Raw genomic sequence first — 19079 nt, forward strand, 5'->3', positions numbered from 1 at the left:
TAGTGTGTGAATAAGTACTGGAACAATGAAGCTCATGGTGCGTACACATGTACGCACGAAAGTGACGGGAGAACGGCCGCTGCGGTCGCTTTATGGCAGATAATGAATCAATCAATGAATCAATCAATGTTTATTATTATCTTTTAAAAGATGAAAATGTAACACATACGGGTGGAAGAGGGTCCCATAGTCAGTGACTGTAGCGAACCCTGGATGAAGGCTACTATAGATAGAGTTAAGCCAGGAGTGCTGCAGCCATTAGGCAATGCTTCAGAAAAGCAATTAACGTGAGAGCACCTTATATATGTTTATGCATAGCGCACGCAACGCGGATTAGCTGAATTGGCGTCCGACCTTAGTCATTTTGTCATTTCTACTAATTTCATTCTTCATTTCGTGTCATATTTCTACATTTTAATTAAAGAGAAACAGTCATTTTGTCCTACGCTATTACAGCTTTTATTGTGTGTTGATGTCATATCGTCCTGTGTATAGGCCGTATATATCAGCAGAACATAGGCCACACAAGGCCACACATAGGCCACAACATAGGCCACAAAAGGCTGGTTCCCCACAACCTCCCTCTGAAACGTGGCCGTTGCTCAGATGAAACCTTCCAAGTTGGCGGCATTAGGGCCAGATGGACGGCTGACACTTATTTCCGCCTCGCGGTCCTGGCAGGCAGCACGCTTACGGGTCCACCACCACGGGAGGGCAAAGGAAAAGGAGAGGAGATACGCGAGCGCTTGTAACGCTGAGAAAGAGATGGCGCTGCGAACGTAGGCATGGCCTACGTGGCTGAAAGCGTGGTATCTGTTTCTATCAGCTTAAAATCTGATACGGGTTGCCTTTGTACCTAAGATATTAAGCCTATTTTTGCAAGTTGGCGGAGTGCTTATAGCCTGCTTTACCTCCGCTGTGGGTCGGCCCGCTATACCACTATCTTCGGGGTGGGCCCTCGTAGAGGGAGAAATTCTGTATCTCACGGCTCGAGAAGCGTACGCAATTTTTTTTTATAACCCACACTTTAAATGCTAGGAAGAGTATCGCAGGAATAAAGGGGACGATTTACTCTTCAAAGCATAGTTTTACTCTCGCAAAATGTCCAGTGGCGGGAAATACATTGTTCACTCCCTCAGCAAAGATAGAGTGAACTGTTTTTTTTCGCTCTGCCCTTGTGAGAGAGAGTAGAATGCCCGTTCAACTCTTATGGCAATAGAGAGCTAAACTTAGCGTAAGCTCCTGCTTCAACTGTAGGAGGCTGCCCCGAACATGGCGATATGTCACTCACGCACGCTGAGCAAAAGCAAGCTGTTTTGTTTTTGAGAGAACAGGCAGTCACATTCCAAAGGGAAGGGGAGCCAGCGCTCTACTTTTTCACTCGGAGTTGCCCCACCTCGCGCGCACACATCTCGGAACAGCACTGCACCAAAGAAAGGTGATTCGTCCAGCGGGTAGGAACGGAGGCCGTCTAAGGGAAATCGTGTGTCAGCCATTTTGCGCCGCCCCGAAAACAGGACAGTTCTTCGAATTTCGTTCCATTGAATAGATACTCCACGGTAAGGGAATTCTAACTTACGTGAACATTCTGCCTATATGACATGCTATCGCCACGAAATCATTGCAACGCTCAGCCTGCGCAATTGACAACGGACTAGGCAAGCGCGCTGAATCTGTCGATGTCAATCGAAAAAAAAAAACAGTCGTCGCGATAACTGCATGTGATTTGATCACTTGCCGCTAACCCTAAGAGCTTTGAAAATCGCAAACGCGGCCAGAACCATGGTATGTTCATTAAGACCTGAGGCTTATAGAGAGCTTCATCGAACAGCGGCACATTCACGGCACCACGTAACAATCGACTCAAGTTTGTGTGACGGTTGATTTCGAACTCTTCTATCAGCACACCAGTCCGACGCACTACCTATTAGGCCATAGACCACTCACTCCCTGAGTCCCAAGTTGGCGGGAAAGTGGTTAGAGACGAACACAGATAGGTAGATAGACAGCGGTTTAAAAGTGCGTGAAGTATCTTACGAATGCTAATTCATAAAATTTGGTAGGCAATTATTAGTCTCCATATAGAAGCCGAAAATGACTTCACAAACGCTCACATAATTGGAGGCCCAAAGTGGTAGCTACATAATAAAACACTACGGGAAAGCTCCAGTTCAAGTGCAGTTTTCGGAGAAGGTAATGCAAAAGTGTTTTCCTTTGTACTAAAGGAAACGACATGATTGAGAAGAAAGGGAAAACTCATTGCAACATGGGGCCTTTTTGCCTGTTAGGCTGCGTGGTGACAGCAGGGTCTCTTTTCTTGCTGTATTTGTTTAACATTGCCGCATCATTCGTGGAATCAATGACTTTATAAAGATGACATTAAATCCGGAGGTATTACGTGCCAAAACCACGATATCATTTTGAGGCGTGTCACGCAATGTACGTCTCACGGTTCATTTAGACGACCTGCGGTTCTGTCACGTGCTCCTAGTGGACGTTACAACTGCGTTTCTTTTTTACATTTCTCCCCTAACTATCTAAGACTTCCACATCGAGCAAGTTAGGTTTTTTAAACGTTGCTATGGGTTTTAAATAATCAAGCGTCTAATACATTATATGTTCTTCTCCTCTTTGCTACCAGTGTCCTCCTTCGTTGACACTTCTTCTAAAGCCAAGTTCACCTGAGGGAGAAGCTGCACGGCATTAAAATTGCTCGCGTTTCTCATCTTATACCATGATTTGCTCGAATTACAAAGGAGGACACCATATCTTGACTTAGCTGCCTTTTAAAAAAAGAATATGGCTGCGAGTGTTCTCACAGACCTTCCTGTTCGCTACCAATGCCCACATTTGTCGACACTTGACCTAAAGCCAAGTGCGCCTCAGCAAAAAGTTCTAAGACATTCAAATCACGCGAGCTTATCAGCCTGCATCCTTGATTAGCCTAATTTCGAAGGAGGGCACCATACCTTGGCTGAGGTGGTCGTTAAAAAAAAGCAGACAATTACATCAACTAGCTCACGAAATATTTTCAAAACTTCCGTCCACCTTTGTGGACACTGCTACTTCGCTTTCAAACGCTGTTCTAAGTCAGCAATTGTTCAGTTTTTCTGTGAGCTCCTGAAAGAGCGTGAAATATTGTTTTATGAACAGTTACTCATTCACTTCTCTACATTTACTTTTGGTAGTTAGGAGGTTATAACCACATCATATCCCTTAAAGTGTTGTATATGCGAACAAAATCTATCGTACTCGCTATTCATACTTAACTTCGCACTTCTCAATTGGGCACTATTATTTCTCTTTTTAGCTTTGTTTTCCTTTTTTCGGCCTTCTCTTGATAATTCTGTATTGGCTGTATCTTTATTGCGCTTTCCAATATGTCTTATTATTTGCCTATCTTCCGCATTCGCGCCATCGGTGAGGCTTGCCCTCCTCAATATATACTAATTCCAAAATAACAATTCTAAAACTCGCATTCAAAACACTCGAGGGTCCCTTCGCAAACTTATATATATATATATATATATATATATATATATATATGTTTGCAAGGTACATTGGCAAGGCTCACTATTCAATCAGAGTCCCTTTGGTTACACTTGATTTTCATTTACTGACGGCGCAATCCCACTGTTGGGCATCGTTCAAGAGTCTGACAGCGTTATAAAAGCCACTTAATTCTTGCAAGAACAATCACAATTTTTAGAAGAATAACTTGCGATCAGTTGCTTACACATCTTCGTGTAACTCTTTTTTTTTCTAGTATTAGCACTCCGTTTTAGGAGTATCCCCAGCAGGGGGTTTGTGCCATCTTTGAAGAAAAACACCAGCGGCAGCATCACCATCATCATCATCAAGGGTTGGAACAGCGAGATGGGTAAGCCAGCCTCCCCAATTTCAACCGTCTAAAGGCACCGGTTTTAACTGTTTTTCAACAGTATAAGTGGTCGCCCGATTGCTGAAGTCAGGGTTTGTCCGACGCGAGCCACCACAGGTCCACATATTAGTCGGTGGAGCGCGGAGTGGCGTCCCTTCGCTACTGTGTCATTCTTCGGACAGTTTAATCACGCCATCGGCTCGTATCTTTAGCTTTGAGCTGAACGCATAGTTGAGTGACAGACTTCGCTTGGAGTTTTGGAAAAGCAGCTCATCTAAAGTATAGAACGTAACCGTGTGAGACGGGAAGACAGCGTGGTATGGATTAGAATGCACATTGTGGTAGCCGATAGTTTACCTGTGACTAAGAGGAATAAACGTGGTTGAGCAGGCCATGCAATCTTGGAATACATACATACAATTTGGTTTGTTGGAGCTACAGAATGGGTGCGAAGGGAAGGGAAGAGCAGTCGAGAACTGCCGACAACTGGGGCCCCGTACGATGTAAAACCATTCCGTTCTTACTTCATTCCAATCCCCTGGCGTCAAATTTACGTAACCGCCAACGCAAGCTTCGGGCATTGATCCGCAGTGCTATTGGAGAGTCCAATCGAATGCTCTCCTCGTTTGTACGAGGTCACTTTTGTTTGCTTTGAAAGCAACTATGATGGCCTAACTTAGGGCTTTTTTGACTAATTGGCTGAGAAGCGGTGAAGAGCGCACACAAGTCGATTTGGTTTCAGTGGCTCGCGCTAACGCAGTAAAAGTAAACTGAACGAAGAGGGCGGTGCCACCGACTACGATTGGTCCGCTTCCCCTTACTTAGCTTGCGGTGACTTGTCGAAAGTGGTAGTTACGCGTAATGGAACCTCAAAAGTGCGTCTAGTACGGGTCCTCAGTGAAGAAGAGTTGGCAGAGCGATGTCGTGTAGGTACCGAAAGGGCTCGACAATAACATACTGCCACGCCATTTTTTGTTACCTAGAGAAATTCGTTCTTCACGGCACCTGCGAGTTGCCAGCGTCAGAGCGATCGGTGGGCAGCCATGTTTCGCTTCGGAACGGGACAGTCTCCGGCTATTCCAAAATAAATTAGTTTTGTTCGACGTAATAAAGCATGTTTAATGAACATACGTCACTTCCACGTGGCTAGTTCTTGCGGTTTTCTGACGCCGCGTCACAAACATTCGAAGTGGGCGCAGTCCAGAATGTTTTGACCAAGTAGGAGGACCAATGGCGAGAAAATGGAGTAGAATTTAAAATGAATATTTGTTTTCTTTTATGCTACCTAATCATGCATGATCAACTTGTACACGTCATATCGGCTCTGATGTAAATCCCGTTTTTGGTTCTGTTGACTCGAAAAAATGTTCGCCTATCGTGGACGACTATCAGCAGAAATAGATTTGGAAAATATTCGAATAGCTTTATGTTAAGGCGCCCTTGGTTTGTATTAGGCACTTAGGAAATTAATATGCGTGTGAGATTGATTTGTTTGCGCAAGACAAGGACAATTGAAGATCTGTGGGAGGGACCTTTGTCTTCCAGTGGACATAAATAGGCTGATGATGAGGGCGTCATTCAAGTGGTAGCGTAAGTAAAGGTTTCAGGTATGGAAGACTCGTTGACACTTGGATTTCACCCAGAATGCCATGTTGGAACGAAGTATTCGCCGCTTTCATTAAGAACGAATTGAAAGCGCGCGCCGTCTGCGGCGTTATCAAAGGACAATTCTTCTTTTCTTTGCCATAGGAACTGACTGGGCACCCTGTGTTCGCCGTGTAATCGTAAAAAGAAGCACCACCGTTTCTTTTTGCTGGAACCCATTTTTGCGGCCTCCCATCGGTACAGATGGCGTCTAGAGTAATACGGACATAAGTTACACTGCGAAGTATGTTTATGCAATAAGATTCACAAAAGGTTACCCATCTGCAATATGTTTAATGGTGACGGCAGATTTAGAAAGAGCGATTTATTTCTAGCCACGTTAAGGGACGCAATTCAAGCGATGCACACATCTCCGCGGTTGAAAACGACATGGCCGAGTGCCGCCGTATTATGGCTGGCATAATTGTGATCCGTTGCATTTCTGCCACGTGACTCGAGTGTTCGGATTGCATAAGCTATTTGATCCGTCCTGTGAATTCAGCTTAACGGGCACACTATTTTCTATATTCTTGAGAGGGCGCTCGCACCATTATGTGAATAACGGAACTTTACTTTCTCAATCTCGCCCATTCGAATATGCGAATGCAAATACGCAGGTTTACGCTAGAGAATAGTTTAAGTGCAATCAGTCTTGTTCCAAAGAAAGCTCACGCTTTTGTGCATCTTTTCAACTCAAGTTGTTAGCTACTAGCTCTACCGTTAATGTCTACATGTACCGTGGTTTTACGAATCACGGCTGCGGTAGTATACGTCCCCGTTAAGCTAAATTTGGATGTAAATTAAGTAAAATGTGCCATTCTGTTTTCTGATGATCATGTCATTTTTCTACGAAATGTTTTCTCCTTTACTTCGCAGCACTTTTTAGCGAGGTCTACCAAGCTTCTCTGCGTGAGTATTTCAGGAGAAAATATAAACCTCTTGCGCATTCTCCGTCATCTGCTGCAGTGTGGTGCATTTCTGTTGGAACAACTTCAAAACGGGCGTTCCTCGCTTATCCTGTTTTTTCGCAGCCTCTTTAATAGTGACAGCTTGTTTTCACGAACCCTCGTGCATCCGGCGCCTCAATCACAAGGTGACTCAGCGAAAAAAAATCATTTTTTTTTTAGTTGCCTCAGACAGATAGCACGATTCCAGCCCATGAGCTGGTCTACTCGAAGAGGTGGGCATTACTTGAGCAAGAAATTGAAATGAGGAATTGTCTAAATAAGTGTTTAACTAATCACCTTATGGCGCCAATTGCAATATACAAATTCTAGCTGGTGAGGGTGCAAGGTATATCCACTTGAAAAGAATTCTGTGGATGACACAATTAACAATATATGCGCCGTCAAACTTGCCGTCAAAATGCACTGTTGTCCCACTTACTTTCTTAACAGAACATCATTTCATGCATTGAAGCACAAAAGTAACTGAAACGTCGGTGCATTTCTCTGCAAAGTTCGGGAAATAAAATCTCGAAACTGGTGTCATGCTGAGACCACGTCTTTCAACCTTTACGCCTTATCGCTCAGTCAGCATACATGTGTGACGTAGTCACTAGTGCTGCGCTGTTATTTTCTGTACGGCGAGGAAGTTTCTATTGCATGCTCTGCAGACAATCGCCATGTTATTGAATGTATGGTGTTTAGTGACGCAACGGCCAGGTATGGTCAAAGAGTAGGTATCGCCATGTTAGCGGGAAGCATTATCTTTTGTTCATACCATGGTATTGCCACATGCGCTTGTTTCTGTTGCTCTACGCATGCCTGCGCAGCACAGTTGCCGACGCGTCTCTACGCGTCGCGTCGGTAGCGCGTTGCGATGCGTTCATGCGCAGAACGTTCGGCGTGACGGTTATGAGCACCAGACTGGCGAGAATGCTGGCATTCTTTTCTGTCGACGTTCGACCGCGCATGTTATTTTCGCCGCCGCCGAACAGTGCTTGTCAGAAGTTCTCTTTGTGGGCACAAGTTCACGCAAATAAAGTTTATTTACTTCCCAAGTCACCTCGTCCCTGCGCCTACGGACAAAACCCGGCACTTAAACGTGAGAGCATCTTGTGTCTTGCCTAGCCGTTCGTAGCCTTACTGATAGACCAACTCTCGACTTCAGATAGCAAATGTTTCACGAAGAGCACCAGAAAAAGGGATGCACAAAGGATAAATTAGAATGACTTTTATTTTCTCGTCCTTTCCTTTCGTCTAGGTCCCCACGACCCAAACAAGCCCTTGCCAGGTCAGATTCTAGCCGCTCCTATTCTTGCTCGTCTACATGCTTTACTCATAAGTGTTTCAGCACCCACTATGTGGATGCCCATGTGACGTCATGGTAGACCGACTTTTCGTTCGTTTTCATCGTTGTGGCAGCCGCACACTAACGCCGCAAGAACAGTCTCAGTGCTCTCGTTTATTTATTTCATTCTTGGTGAGCAACGTCAGTATACTTAACATTTTTGCCCGTCAGCAAATTTCTTTCTGTGTAATCACGTTATCAGAATGTTGGTGACGAGTGGTCCGCTGTTCTTTGACCAATTTCTTGCAACAAATTAAAATATCTCATAAGTGCTTTTCCTAATCTTTAACGGGCCAACTATAAGCGAGAAAAATTCTAACTTGTTCGCTATTCGGTCAATAACATTATAATGACGCGCTGCCAACTCTGACTCCGAAAACAATGTTCTGCACATGATGATTCCAACTGCGATGAAAACTCCGAGGAACTCACTTGAATGCATCTATTCTGATGTGCAAATGGCAGTCATTGCCATGTCTGCAACAGTTTTACAGGCTGTCATATGGCGTGAATTGGTTCACCTGCGCCGTCAGAATTGTTTGTACGTTGCGAATACGTGTGGCTATCAAACCATTTTTCATGCTGAACACAAGTATTAAGGTTCTTCTTTTGCAAGTCCAGATATTTCACTCAGAGGGTTGGAAAAATAGAGACTAATTTTGGATCTTATAGCCTTGCATAGAGGTGTTTCTAACTACAGCTTGAGCGTTTGTCTTCGGTCGAAAACATTCCTGACTGTAGGAGGTTAATCCATGTCTCTAACAAGTTTTAACGAGTAATTTAACGTTAACAAGTTGCAACCGCCAACGCTCGCTTGTTTCTTCGCCGGTGCCCTTGCAGACGAGACGGGCTTTCTCGACTGGCCCGCGTCACCACGAACGTGGCTAGTCTACTACTACTACCCTCCCTACCATCCCGACTACTACCAGCCGCCCCCTACACCGCCTCCTCCTCCTGCTGGGGTTTCTTTCATCCCGTTTCATCACCTTGCTTCCGTAGTAGATCAACCGGGCAATAAAGAAGGTACGACACGATTGAATCCTTTGATTTTTCGTTCAAGCTCAATTACAGTTGGCTAAAAAATGCCGTGGCCACTGCTTGAACCAAGTGACACATCACTGGGCCCTGCGAGGATGAACATTATGAGTGCGCCTTTCAAGTGTACTTTTCTGCCCAGCTTATTAGGCACCCCTAAGGTGCACGGTTACTGGTAACAAACCACCAAGCCTGGAAGAAATTTCGTGCCTCATAATTAAAGCATGGTTTTCGCACACAAAACCCCAGAATTCAATTGGAAGAAACTTAGCACCCCAAGAAGTAACGTCTGTTCGTTCTGTTTATATCCCTACCTTTGTGCCTCCAATAATCCGGCCGTATTTTAATATTGTCCGGCTCAGATTATTCAGTTTGTCTGTACTATACTTCAAACATGAGCCCCGGGCAAGGTATACCTATGAGCTCATTTACCTCTTGATAAATTCTTGCACACGCTAACAAAATGTGTCATATGTTCCCGCGTTTCTTCCTCACCTTAGGCACGCAAATTCATCATCAGCAAATTTTTTGTTGTAACAACGTTTCTTCAGATAACGGACCTGACTTCAAACAACCATTGCGCAACCGTCTGAATTTTTCCACTTTTTATTGTTATTTTTATTTCATTCTTTCCTATTTTATATATTTCCTTCACTGACTACCACACCTTCGCACCTATTTAGTATGCATTTTCTGATTATGATGGTGATGATGATGATGATGATGATGATAAGTTATTGGCATCCCCTTTGAAACGGGGTGGGAACAAATTGCCACCTAGCCTGCTTGTATTACTCAGGCATGCAATCAGTGGTTTTATTTCTAGCATTCCTGTATACATCTCTTCAATCTTCTCTCTCTACCTTGTACCGCTGAATATGCTGTGTTGCATCCGGTATTCCCTGCTTTTCTTCCACAAACACTATAAACATAATTTGCTTATCTCTACCGCCGACCGTGTGATACTTCCGTATACCTTAAATCCAAGCTTATATCTTTAAATCTATACTGTGACACTAGTGACACTAAAGAGCATGCCACTTGGCGGCCCGAACATGAATATGAGGTGAATGAGCTGCGCTGTCACATTCAACTCTAAGGGAGGCGGCGGGCCTTATGCAAATGAATTAGGAATGTGCTTACATAGGAATGTTCTCTTTATATTTCAGATTTATCAACCTGACTGTGAGCTTGTCACTTTGGCAACGCCACGCTTACTAACTTCGTGTCGACGAAAGCATTAGCAGGAAGCTTCACAAATGACTTACTGAAAGAACGTCTCGTATCAAAAAGCCCAAACTCAATTTCAGTTGCTTCGCATTCTTTTGTCGTCTTCCAAGTTAACCTCCCACCGATATTCACAGCTATGCTTGGTTCGCCTATTTCTTAAGTCCTGTAATAAGTCGATTGCGTTGGTGTATCTGGCGCGCAAGAGCAAGTGTGTAGAAGAAACACGCATCGAACAAAAGTTTACGTATCTTAAGTTCGTAGGCCTTAAGCCGGCAATATGTAGAATTCACAGAAGCAAATAAATCATCCGAAATTTCTATGGAATGGCGTAAAAAATTATTGTTGAGGGGTGCTTTTGGTTCAGAGGAAGGAAAATCGGATGACAAATAGGCACGCGTTTGCTCCGAAACTGTTCACGAATCTACGCACCATGTCCGGAAACGTGTCGTCATTTCTGTAGCGTTACCTGCCAAAACCATGATTTAATTAGGAGGCCCACCATAGCCGGAAGCCCTCGGTATAATTTTAACCACCAGGGGATCTTTACCATGCTCCCTATGCAAGCGACACTGGCGTTCTTGCAATTCGCCCCCGCCGAAATACCGCCGCCACCGCGGCCGGGATTCGACCGCGCAACCTCGTGCTTAGCAGTGCAACACCACAGCAGCTAAGCCGCCGTGGCGGGTGCCGGAAGGCTGTAAATCTAGTCGCCTTTCAATTCAGTGACCAAGGCATAAATACAAAGAAGTAAGGGCAGCCGGTTCCAATATTTGGCTTCCAAATGTCAATCCATCAATACCGAGCGTTTATCAGTCCTTTAGTTACTCACAGCGGAAGTCTCCAATGAAAGCCTCTCTTTTATTCCCTAATTTTACAATAGCACGTTCATCTATGTACTCTTTGTAGATATTTGACCGTTACAATACTCTCCGTAATGTAGAATTTGGTTTTCTTCTTTAGCCCCGCGCAGTCGCAGACCGTAAGTATGCTCATATAACTTAGCGAGAGCTTTCCAGTAATATGACTGCAATCACTTAGTGATGTATCGTTAGTAACTTCGCTGTGGTTTATTAAGTATTGAAAACGTTATGCTGGAAAGGCGCTCAAAGCATACGACTTGGTGACGATGCTTCAGGAAAGAATGTATAGGGCGTATAAGAGAAATGAAACTTGACTACTGCCACAGCTTCAAATATCTCGTATAGCACACGCAATTACTGCAGCATATTTTAGTCTTACGCCGGAATAAGTTTTGACAGAAGCCATGGCATTAGCAGTACTGAATCATTACTGAAGCGTCATTCGCGAGGGCGGCAGAGTGCTCTAGCTATGGATATAAATTGTGGGTTGCTGTTGTTTATTGTTTTAATATTCAGCCAGTTGTGCATGAAAAACAATGTTTGAACATTAGACCGCTGAACAGACTATAGAGTTTTAGTTTTAGAGAGTGTTAGAGAGCTCTGCGCATGCGCAGAACCGTCTGCGCATGCGCAGTGCTGTCGCCTCTAGTTCTTGCGCACACAAAGCGCTTGCGTCCCCTAAACTAAAACTCTCTACTGTCACGCGTTTAGGAGCGAAGAAGGAACATCGCAGGCACTCATGCTGGTTGTAATAATAGTTGGAGTTTTACGTGCCAAAACCACTTTCTGATTATGAGGCACGCCGTAGTGGAGGACTCCGGAAATTTTGACCACCTGGGGTTCTTTAACGTGCGCCTAAATCTAAGCACACGGGTGTTTTCGCATTTCGCCCCCATCGAAATGCGGCCGCCGTGGCCGGGATTCGATCCCGCGACCTCGTGCTCAGCAGCCCAACACCATAGCCACTGAGCAACCACGGCGGGTCATGCTGGTTGTAGGCCCACGGAAACGAACTACCGACTTGTAGTCCGCAAAGAGCCCGAAGGTGGTTGGAAATTCGGAAACGTTTAATGTTGGGCGAGTTGGTACGTCGCGTTGTATTGCTGAGCGGAACACGGGCGAAAAAGAAACTATGTGAACAGTCCTTTCCACATCGCTTCTTTCCGCCCTTATTTTGCGCGACAATGCAAATTAGTAGTTGCAAGGGTTGGCATACACTCATGAAAGTAAAGCTCGTCAATGATGTTAATTAAGCGCGATTTTTTCAAAGAGGATACGTGGTAAGATAAATTGCACCCCTAAGGGTGTTTTCTCGTATCTCTAGCTCGCACCCTTACACCCATACGAAAGGACTGTTAAGGCGAGCTAATACACCAATTTAAAAGGATTTCTCTGAAATCGCACCCCATCCTCCAATGTGTGCTTCGTCGAAATGCAAGAAAACGTTTTATTTATACAGTGATGTTTTAATCTATCACTACTCTAGTCTTTCCGACATCCGCCCAAGTAATGCCGAGGTGTTTTCCGAGACGTTTATTAGAAATGGAAAGCGCGCCACCTGTAGAATAAATACCGTGTTCGCTTATCGTTAGTACTTTGCACGAAATGCAGCTGCGAAAGTTTATTCCTACCGATACCGAATGACGCAGCGCAAGACTTGCTTACTGGACATAATATTGCGCAAGACCCGATGCTATAACAGAAACAACATGCACCTGAAGAACTATGATTAGCCGACGCGCTGCGATACCCTGATGACTGGCAGCGGGGGCCTATAACGTAAAATTATTCTAATCTGTTTTTATTTCAATCTCGTGACGTCAAATTTACGTAAAAGCCGACGACATCATCGGTGGTAACCCGCAGCGTTGTTTGAAAAGCCCAATTAGGCGGGCTTCTCGTTTATGGTATGTCAATTCCTTTTGCTTTGAATGCGACTAGCATTGCCTACTTTCAGCAGGTTTTGTTATCGAATTGGCTGACAAGAGGCGAGGAGCACGCTCCTGTGGAGAGGGTTTCAATGTGGGCGAGCGAGCATAGTGAAAGTAGATAACCTGATGAATAGGGTGGTGCCGGCGTCTGCGATTAATCCGCTTGCCCTTACTTAGCTTGCGGTGGCTGGTCCAAAAACCCCGGTGGCATGCTCCGAAAGGTTAAACATGTCGCTGAAACGGACACTCAGCACAGTTGGCAGAGCAAAGTTGTGCCGAAATGTCTCGGTAAATTTATATTCGCATGCACAATCTTTCATTATACGCAAATAAATCCATTCTCCCAAGCAGCTTCGAGTTACCAGTGCCACATTGATCGGCGGGAAGCCATCTTCTATTCCTTTCGGAACGGGGCAGTCTCCGGATATTCAGAAAAGTTTTCAGTTTCCTTCGGCATATTATTGCCTCTTCCAACGCGTACACGTCACTTTGAGGCGGTCAGTTTTCGAGGTTTTCTGACGTAGCGTGACAGACAGGCAAAACGGGCGCAGACCGAAAAAATTTGACCAATAGCATTTGGTGAAAGGACGCCTTTCTCGCTATAGGCGAAATCGAGTCATATCAAAAATGATTATTTTATTTTCGTACGGTATAAACGGTATCGTTTAACGGTTATCGTTTAATCGTTAATGGTATCGTTTAACCTATAAACGGTTCGTTAATCGTTAATCGTTTTATTGTTTAATCGTTAACGGTATCGTTTAACGTATAAACGGTTCGTTCGGTATAAACGGTGATACCAAACGGTATCGTTCGGTATCAGTTTGCACATATACCAGAGAAAGCGTTTTCACGGTTTTCGTGATGTCAGTCACGCGACGGTGGTGGTTCGAAATTTTTGTGACGAATCGTGGAGGGTTGATTGCAGGATTGGAATAGAAAAATTTGAAATAGCTTTACATTATAGCCCCCTTGATCTATAAAACAGCACCGAGCTGAAACAACTTAAACAAAGCCAGTAATAATATCGCAGGGCTGGTTACCAAAAAGGAAGCCTTGTCTTAACCACTCCACTACTGTGGATGTCATGCACATGAAGTCGCAGGGTTTACATTCACAGCCTACGTGTTACCATGTACGATATTGGTGAACAATGTTCAACAATGCCTTGGCGCAAACCGCTACGAAATAGACACTTATTATTTTTTTCACTTGCTCGAAATATGTTCAAACGCCCGAGCACTTGGGTCACATTTCTGGTCACGTTATATACTTGTAAAGTTATACGAAACTGAAGACATATCCGAGACACTACATCGAAGCTGCATTGTGGAAATGTGTGCGCCAGGGTGTGCTGTCCTGTCTAATGGGTACCTTTGACTCATGCCCTCGACGTTGCTTCCTTTTTAGAGGGGCGCTGCTGAACAGTGCTGTCATCTGGGGAACGACCTTTGTCATGTTGGTGCTCTTCGTGACCTTGGCAGCGCTCCTCGTTTGGACGGCGGCTGGTGAGGACAGCGTGCAGCATCTGTACAGGAGCGCAGATTTCTTTTGCATATAGGTGCATGGCTGTTGTTTGCTCGTGAATGATACGCATTAGCGAACTCACTCCATGTAAGGCTTCGGCTTGTATACTATAGTGTACAGTACATATATTTAATACGCACGCACATGCGCACGAACACACACGCACACACACACATGTGTGTGTGTGTATATATATATATATATATATATATATATATATATATATATATATATATATATATATATATATATATATATATATATATATATATATATATATATATATATATACTGTCTCTGGACTTATGACCTCGCAATTTTCCTTCACTCTTTATGCGCTTTTGGAACTCGGCGTTCACCTATTGTAATGCAAACCTATTTGGTAAGGGGCGGACTGTCATTTGTCTATGTGCTTGTCTATATGCAATGTGCTTACTTTCCCTAATATTCACTCTACTTCTGCGAGTCATTTCGTATTGTTCCCCGGACTCTCCCATCGGAAGACAACTTTATTTTTCCGCGTGTCGCATTCCGTGAAACCTATTTATATTGTGTCGGGGCAGCCAAAAGTAGTGTTCAGTCCTGGTGGTTTGATGAGTGCACGAAGCATGCTGTGCGCCCTATCTTTTTTTTCCAGAGTGTGCGAGAATTTCTCCCCGATAGTAACTTTGACGACGGGCCATTTTCGCAAGGAAAAGTCACGGCGCCGATGCGCTCTTGAGAGTGCTAATAAGGGGCGCTATAACGTAAAACTGTTCCAATTCTGCAATCATCCTTCCGCGATTGGTCAAAAGCTTTTTGGACCGCCCCCACTTCACCTGTCTGTCACGCGACGTCACGAAAACACCGATCGCTCTCCATCTGATATGACGTGTACACCCTGATTATGCATGATTGGACTGAGCGAAGGAAATAGTTATTTCTGGTTCGACACCTTTTTGGCATTAGCCTTCGGCTATTGGTCAAAAGTTTTCCGGCTGCACCCACTTCGTCTGTCTGTCACGCGACGTCACAAATCCGCGAAAATTCTCCGCGTCAAAATGACGTGTGCAGTTAAAGATGCATTACTACGGCGAACAAAGCTGAATTTTTTTCTGGATACCCGCAGGCTGCCCCGTTCTGAAAGGAATAAAAGATGGCTGCCGCCTATCGCTCAGGCGCTGACTACTCGCACATGCCAGACAGCCTGATCTTATTTGCGTATATTAAAACATTTTGCGTTGCTGTGTAACGTTTTCGAACACTTTCAGCGCGTTTACGACCTGATTCTGCCAACTCTTCTTTGCCGAGGATCCGTTTTAGCGTCATTATTAAGCTTCCGTTGCATGCCGCCGCAATTTTCGATCAGCCACCGCAAGTTAAGTAAGGGAGAGCGGACTAATCGTAGACGCCGGCACCACCATCTTCATCAGGTTATCGATTTTCAGCGCAGTGGCTTGGCCCCATCGAATCTCTCTCCACTTGAGCGTGCTCCTTGCCTCTTGTCAGCCAATTAGATAAAACAAGCCGCTCAGTGTAGGCAATGTTATTCGTTTTTCAAGCAAACAAAAGTGACTTCCTATGAACGAGGAAAGCGTTTGTTTTGCCTGTTCAGACAACCATGCGGGTGACCGCCTAATGCTTGCGTCGGCGGTTACGCAAATTTGACGTCAGTAGATTGGAATAAAACCATATTGGAATAGATTAACCTTATAGGGCCCTACGTCTTTGAAATTAACTGTGCTCCACCACCTCTCACAACTACACACAATTCTAGCGCATCGACAAGCTTTTATCGATTATGGAATACTGCAGGAGCAAACGCTAGCCGCTGTGCCGCTGACGTCACCTTGGTGACACTGAGTTCAAGAAAAGCACACATAACTATTGCGACGCCCATGACATAGCTGCTAGTGCTAAATGAAAGCTTTAGCTCGAGGGATCACATCTTTATATACGGGAAAGTACAAATCGTTTCTCTCGACAAGCGCAGCACCGTATTTAATGATACTGTCTCAATTTAAACGAAAAATAACTGAACATTTAGTGATTCTGAGTAGTAGATTTTAAATTTAGATCATAGATTTTGTTATAGAAATTGTTGGAGACCAATGAAATCAAGAGTTCGACGAAACCTCGTCTGGTCGGGATTGCTTATAGTCAAGGGTAAAATGGACGCCGACCAATAACATAAGAAACCAAGACCTTTCGGCTCCCATACGGGGGCAATTGTTCACAATGAAAGTAAACAAAAGGGGAGAGATGATTATGTACCTTCGAATAGATGGCACAAACAGCGGGCATAAACGGAATAAAGGCGGCAGTCATTGCGGTTCAGCGTGGTATCAGTAGGTTGGATTACTAATCACTCGAGATGCAAACGTGAGGTTCGATTACTTTCAGTAGCTAGCACATGCACCCTACCCCAGTCAATATCGTGTCCTTCTGCTACAAAATGCTCGGCAAGAGCGTTAGAACAAACGTTTTGTGTGTTTTCACAACATGACACTGTCCCTTGATGCGCCTGTGAAAATTGCCCACCTCGCCGATATAGACGTAACTATAGTCTGCACAAGGAATGTTATACAGAACACCTGGATACCTTTCTTTCGGAAGCTCGTCTGTGACATTTACAAGCACGTTTTTCAGCTTTTTCGCCACCACATATGCAACATGCACATCAAAAGAACGAAGTATACGGGCTAAGGCGTCGCTAGTACCGGGAGCATAAGGTATCGCGGCACGTTTACGAAGAGCAAACGCCGCAGAGGAAGCGCTAGGCGTGCGAGATAGGTGGCGCTGCACTAAAGCCACAAACGAAGTAGGGTAGCTATTCTTGGTCGGCGTCCGTTTTACCCTTCAATATTGTTCAAGACCACAAATTTACAAAAAAAAAGCTATCAATTTTAGAACTGTGTCACAATATAACAATTCTGTAAATAGCATGTAATGATACATTTAAGCCAGACAAAGTACCTGCATTATGCATGACTCTCAAATACACGACTAATATATGAATAGCACTTTAACGAAACCCTCGCAAAGATTGTAACGATTTTACGTAAAATAATAACTTATATATCAGACATGCCCACTTTGCATGATAGAGCGGATGCAGTTTACAGAACGTCGGTACCTGTCTTGAAAATTTCGTTTTACTGTTTTTTGAGAGAACAAACTTCCAGACATCTTTGTCAAAATATTCATGGCCAAATATATATATTTGCTTGAAACAGTCACCAGATCGAGTTTACCTTTTTCTCTGAAATGCAACAAGCGCTATTCTGGTTGGTCCAGTTTTTGTTTCATGAAATTTGCTTTTAGTTTTACATGTACTTGAGGAGGCGGAATAGGAATTGGCCCCAAGCTAAAGCTTCCTCGTAAGGAATTAGCAGCAAAATCACTAACGTGTAGCGACTCGTGCAGTTTCGCTCTTGAGCGAGAATGTTCACGCAACACAGGACATTCCAAAAGAGTGTTGTGTGAAATGTTACAAGAGGTCGCTACGAGGCACTGACGTCGCCTCTCAATTGGTTTATACAAACTCTGGCATTCCGTAAAGAGCAACAATTGACGGACAGTGCAATTCTGTGTGCGCACCGCCTCCTTTTCTTTCTTGTTATTGTTCTCGCCATTCCCCTTTCCCCAAGTGTAGGGTAGCAAATCGGGCTCGCTACCGAATAACCTTTCTTTCCTTTCCCTCTGCACACAAATCGGTAAGGCGCCTTTAGGTGGAAGTAACAAATCGTATGGAAGGTATCGACGTTCTGATGTATGCTAAGCGTCCTGGTCGTTTCGCTCAGGGACTGCGGCTCAGCGCCGGCAAGCAACCACCGTGGCTGAGCCGCAGCTGGTGATTCCGGCCATTCCGCCTGTCCATGCGCTCAAGCTTTCCCCGTCGGGCCAGCAGGGATCGCTCGCGATGGCAGCGCTCTCCTTCGACCGCCGCCGAGGGACTCCTCGCGGTCCCCGGCCTCCTAGATCACGTGCTCCTGCGCGCATTCCTGTCTCGGAGGCTCTACTAGGGCGGCTTCGAAGCCGCTCGGACGAGCAATACAAGACGAAACATCGAGAAAAGGCGATATGACTAATGTTGGAAAGAGGATCAAAGGGGCACTCGTCATGGCGCCTTTGGCGCACATGACTAGAGAATTATCAGTGCTTTAGCGCGCAAGAAACCTTCGGATAATGCGAATAAATTCGGAGACTGAGACTCCAACGTGTTAATGCTTGAAAGTAGTTTCATTTAACAAACATGTGTAATTTCACAGCGTAACTGCATAGCCCTACCTCCCAACGCGTCTGTTGCCTCCGTGGGCAAAATCTCGGGAGGCGTGCGCCGCTCTGTTCCGTGCAGCACCAGCAGACGGCGCGCGCCTCGGCACACCAGCACCTGCCGTGCGGGGGCAAGAAAAAAAAAGAACCAGAAAGCGCGTCTTCGCGCACAGCGTTAGCCGCAAGCATTTGCCTGTAAAGATTACGTTTGCTTAAGCTGCATTTACCGGGAAGCGGTAACAGTAGCATTCAAAGCAGGAAGTGACGTAACTGCACTTTCATACGTAAAAGAAGAAGCCGCCAAGCAACCGATTTATCTTGTGTGAGTGCTATGGAAAGGTCACGCATAGTGGGACTCCTGAAGATCAGCGTGCATCCGAGGCACGGCGAAGGTGTGCGTAATTATGGGTTTTACGTGCCAAAACC

General features: G+C 44.9%; 1 non-coding gene across 1 annotated transcript; it reads left to right on the top strand.

The window, feature by feature from the left end:
- The first annotated feature begins 781 nt into the window (after positions 1-781).
- Positions 782-965, top strand: LOC142591777 (U2 spliceosomal RNA). Its single transcript, XR_012830524.1, has one exon. It is a non-coding gene; the product is annotated as a U2 spliceosomal RNA (small nuclear RNA).
- The last annotated feature ends 18114 nt before the right edge of the window (positions 966-19079 follow it).

The sequence above is a fragment of the Dermacentor variabilis genome, chromosome 8 (assembly GCF_050947875.1).
Source record: "Dermacentor variabilis isolate Ectoservices chromosome 8, ASM5094787v1, whole genome shotgun sequence".
In the NCBI taxonomy this organism is placed as follows: Eukaryota; Metazoa; Arthropoda; class Arachnida; order Ixodida; family Ixodidae; genus Dermacentor; species Dermacentor variabilis.